Here is a 5,366-nt window from a genome sequence, read left to right as displayed (position 1 = left end):
TCCGAGGAGCTTACCTAGCCTGGGCACCGATGTGCCTCACGGGCTGCATGGCCACCATTAGTCAACAGGGGGGGCACCAAAAGGTGATCCCCGTGGACAGCAGGATTTCTAACTCGACAGGGGGGAAGCGCCACCTGCGGCCCCCGTGGAGAATCTTCACCCGGGTGTTCACCTCATGGGCTGTGGCCATGCTTCGCTCAGGGGGACATGGTATACATTGACCCCCGAGGCGACTACCGGTACCTGGCGACGGGTGCAGTAGACCAGCGCCTGCCCAAATCCACCCGACCCAGGCATCTTCTTCTATCTTCATCAGAAGTCTTCCATCTTGAGGGTTCCCCGTCAAGGACAGGAAACCAACTGATGTGGAGAGAGGAGCCGCCCCTTTTATCTTGAAGGTTTCCTGTCCTTGATGGGTGGATCCCCTCTCGTGGTGCCGTCATGTATGATGGAAAAAATTAGATCCGATACATATGTTTTTTTGACCTGACAGATTCCCTTTAAAGAACTGAATCTGTTTTGTCTCAATGAAAGAAGGGAATGGGTGACCAAACTAAAACGGTTAAATATGTTACATGACAAAAGAAGGAAAGTAGTTAAAGGCTTGAAAGCTTTACAGATATTTAAAGCAGAAATAATGTTCAGGGGGTTATTTTGTCACTAAAACACCTCCACGCAAGAACAAGGAAGCATCAACTTAAGATACTCACTGGAAGGATCAGACTAAAACTCTGGAAATAGTTTTAGACTGAACCATTACTTCATATACTTACCAACCAGCGCTGATGTTAGATAGTATTAAGTCGACAAGAAGTAAATTCAAACATGTCTATGATACGTGCAAGTCTATCCTAACATAAGTATTAATGTAAATGCAGACTACTGGGGCCAGGGTAGTTTTTCAATTTTAATTTTGTATGTGATGTGTTATGATAGGCAATTCAGTACCACAATGGACATAGCGGTCAGAGCACATACAGTGATCTGACAATAACCCAAAATAATAGAACGAGCTCTGAGACGTGGGAACTCTGCAGACCGCAATCCCTGATCCTCTCCAAACACAACTAGAGGCAGCCGTGGATTGCGCCTAACGCTCCCTATGCAACTCGGCACAGCCTGAGAAACTAACTAGCCTGAAGATAGAAAATAAGCCTACCTTGCCTCAGAGAAATACCCCAAAGGAAAAGGCAGCCCCCCACATATAATGACTGTGAGTAAGATGAAAAGACAAACGTAGAGATGAAATAGATTCAGCAAAGTGAGGCCCGATATTCTAGACAGAACGAGGATAGGAAAGATAACTTTGCGGTCTACACAAAACCCTAAAGAAAACCACGCAAAGGGGCAAAAAGACCCTCCGTACCGAACTAACGGCACGGAGGTACACCCCTTGCGTCCCAGAGCTTCCAGCAAAACAAATAGACAAGCTGGACAGACAAAATAGCAACAAATAGCAAAGAAGCACTTAGCTATGCAGAGCAGCAGGCCACAGGAATGATCCAGAGATACACAAGTCCAACACTGGAACATTGACAGGAAGCCAGGATCAAAGCATTAGGTGGAGTCAAGTAGAGAAGCAGCTAACGACCTCACCAGATCACCTGAGGAAGGAAACTCAGAAGCAGCAGTACCACTTTCCTCCACAAACGGAAGCTCCCATAGAGAATCAGCCGAAGTACCACTTGTGACCACAGGAGGGAGCTCTGCCACAGAATTCACAACAGTGATGCTCCTTTCCAATATACAAATAAAACACAATTTAAAAATATTTTTTTTAATACACAAGTGTATAATTGAAATGAGTAAGTTTACCTTCTGGTGGAGAATAATATAACAGTTCTGGTTTCCCAAATGGGCCAACAACACCTCTTTGTTTTCGTATGTTGTGGTTGTTCCACTCCATAGCCTCCAGTTTGAGTTCATTTTGTATCAACTGCAGAAAGCTGAACTGCAAACAATGTCTGAAAAGAAAGTCTCAAATTTATTTTAGATACTGAGGGCACCCCTGTCGATTTACAAGTAAAATATATCTATATATATCTTCACAGTAGAACTTACATGTGGACGGGGTTTGATATATCCAAAATGTCACTTCCAACCATCTTCTACAAAAAGGAAATAGTAATGTCTCGTAACATTTAGATATATAGCATTATATGTGACTGTGTATAAGCAATATGTGAATTTTCCATTGTATAATAGACAGTTTTCTTCATATTCATTTTGCTTTATGAAAGTTATGTGTAAGTTTGATAGGATGTTTTCATAAACAAAGTATGAAAATAATTATGTTTACCTCAAATCTTTCTTGCCATAGACAAATCCAAGATTTTTTCAAATATGAATGAAAACATTCCGCTCTCTAAAAATTAAAAAAAGGTAATTAATTTCAGTTATATACATGTACAAAATAATTATGCAATCATTTTAAAAATGACATGTCTTCAGTATAGTTTATCATTATGACACCATGCAGTCCAAAATTACTTGATGAGTAATGTAAGCAGTGAGTGGGCAGTGATCAATAACAAGTGGGTTTAATGTGGAGCACAAAGAAGCTTGGACACACAGAGACAAACATATATAACACAACTTTACAGGTCAATAGCTAACTAGAACCTATTGCTCAGGCACCCTCCTATGTGGGAAGTTTCTTTACTTACCGTATATATAAAGATCCCATATCTGCCGAATAGTGGATAATTATGAGATTAGTGGTTGTCCAATCATTGGGACCACCATGATCACAAGAACAGGGGCCATATATCTTGGGAAGTCCCTATCCTGAAGTGGATAAAGCAGGAATGACATGATAATAGAATAATTTCTGTGGGAGTTTTGAAGATGGCAATTGTAGTGCTTGTATTATTAGGGTATGTGCACACAATCAGTGTTTGCCACGTTTTGGGCATATTATGTTTTTGCTACATCACCAACATTTTTTGTTATACAGGTCGAATGCAGTGGATGGACTTATAAATATATCAAAAGGAATAGATATTTCCACATATAAAAAGGTGTAGTTCATGTTAGCTATCCAAAAAGTATCAGTTCTTATTCCGGATATTCACATGCTAAGCATGCAGAGATGAGGAGACTTAAAGCCGTAATACTCCTCTGGGAAATATGCAAATTGTCTCTTCAGAGAGGAAGAGGACTAGAACTCTAGTGCCACCTCACACTTTGCTCTGATGAGGGGCAGTACCCCAGAACACAGTGTCTGCAAATTGAGATTCTAGTTTAACTTTTATCCGAAGTCATGTGACAAGGCTCGTTAAAGGGTCGACATTGACTTCTAGGATTCCCAATTCCATTAGGTGGCACTACTGTTCTAGTTCTCTTCCTCTTTGAAGAGACAATTTGCATAGTTCATGTTAGCAAAATGGGTTTGAGTTTTGGCAGCCACCTTGCATAAAAATTAAAGAATCATGACTAGTGTTGAGCATTCCGATACCGCAAGTATCGGGTATCGGCCGATATTTGCGGTATCGGAATTCCGATACCGAGTTCCGATATTTTTGTGATATCGGGAATCGGTATCGGGATTAAGATTCATGTGTAAAATAAAGAATAAAAATAAAAAACTATTGATATACTTACCCTCTGACGCGCCCTGGTTGTCACAGCTGCAACCGCCATGCTTTTGTTCCTAAGAATGAGCGCGTTAAGGGCCTTCGATGACGTCGCGGCTTGTGATTGGTCGCTGAGCGGTCATGTGACCGCTCACGCGACCAATCACAAGCTGCGACGTCATCGAAGGTCATTAACACGCTCATTCCTAAGAATGATTCAATGTAAAAGTTAAATCAAATAGAATTAATAAGTATACTTAAAGACAATAGCAATAATTTTGTAAGAATGGTACACAAGTTTCTCATTAACATTTGTAAATATACTGTCACAAATTGCAAACATATAACTGTTACCTGATTGTGCACCAATTTTCCATATCGAAAACTGTTGACTCCAGCCAAACTGTCACAATGGCGTTGTCTAAATGAGGTCTGCAACAATGCCACCAATTTATTCTCTTTTCCTCTGTCTGCCCTCACAAGTTGAGGACAACCTTAGAAAAGAAAAATGATAGAAGGAAATATAGTTTTTAAATGTTAAAATAATTTAGAGTTATTACATTCAGGAAGAAAGGTTTTTGATATAAGGAGTTATTCAGATTTCAAGATTGTTGGAAAGGAATGATTTCCTTAAAGAAGCTTTCCGAGTATTCAATAACTCTGACCTATCTCCAGGATAGTTCACTAGTAAGATATCAGTGCAGAAATCTATCTCCCATCAACCCAACCAATCAGATGTTTTCATAGACTAGTTAGTGCCATGGCCTGTTCCAAGGACAACAAAATCACACTCATGATATAGACGTAGTTCAGCTCCATTCAAGCAAATAGGGACGAGCTACAATATCAAGCAGAGACGCTGACAATGTATTATTTAAGCTGCAAGGAGGTTGTGGCGCTTACCATAGTGATACAGCCTATTCAGAGTGTTAATTCTTGGGAGCACCAAGCTATAATAGTCTATGAGAAAGCAGTTTATCAGCTTTACAAATAATGTTACTCTATTAACAGATTTTCTAAATTAGTAAACATCACCATTTTCTCGAATAACAGCATCCAGATAGTATCTCGCTATGAATCCAGGTTTTCGGTTTGAGGTTCCAGCTTGTAACCAAATGATGCGACGGGAAAACCTATAGAAATATTTAAATACGGCTTGTTTACTTTTTAAATGAAATCCTCAAAAAGTTTTAAAAAAAAAACTATAACTTACCCATCAATACCCAAGTGAACCCAAATTCCATAAAATTTTAACTTCTCATTGCCTGAGGAAAGAAATATAGACATTATATGCCCCTTTTCACATGTAGAGTGCTATGGAACACATGGTGTCACAATAATTACGTATATACTCGTGTATAAGCCAATTTTTTTAGCACCTTTTTGTTTTTTTTCTGAAAACGCCCCCCTTGGCTTATACACAAGTCACTGTGCAGAAAGCTGGCAGGGCAGGGGGCCACGGAGCAGCGCCAGGAGCCGGCGGCTGTGGCACAGTGACAACTGCAGCTGCAGCCGGCGGCACAAGACATCATACTCACCCACCTCGTGCCATCTCTGCATCTCTGTCCCTGCATCTCCGTTGTCCCGGCAGCTCTCTGCTCCTGTGTTGAGTGGTCACGTGGTACCACTCATTAAGGTAATGAATATGTCTGCATCTCCAATCCCATAGGCGGAGCGCATATTCATTACTTTAATGAGCGGTAGCAAGTGATCGCTCAGCACAGTCAGGAAGAGCTGCCGGCGCCGTGACAACAGAGATGCAGGGGCGATGATGCAGCAATGGCGCAAGTA

General features: G+C 40.9%; 1 long non-coding RNA gene across 1 annotated transcript; it reads right to left on the bottom strand.

Annotated features, from left to right (window-relative positions):
- Positions 1–3,975: 3,975 nt before the first annotated feature.
- LOC138672404 (uncharacterized) lies at positions 3,976–4,842 on the bottom strand. Its single transcript, XR_011319733.1, has 3 exons — positions 4,789–4,842; positions 4,611–4,708; positions 3,976–4,069 (listed from the first exon to the last, which is right to left on the bottom strand). It is a non-coding gene; the product is annotated as an uncharacterized lncRNA (long non-coding RNA).
- Between the last annotated feature and the right edge of the window lie 524 nt (positions 4,843–5,366).

The sequence above is a fragment of the Ranitomeya imitator genome, chromosome 3 (genome assembly GCF_032444005.1).
Source record: "Ranitomeya imitator isolate aRanImi1 chromosome 3, aRanImi1.pri, whole genome shotgun sequence".
NCBI lineage: Eukaryota > Metazoa > Chordata > Amphibia > Anura > Dendrobatidae > Ranitomeya > Ranitomeya imitator.
This window is presented reverse-complemented; position numbering and strand designations above follow the sequence as displayed.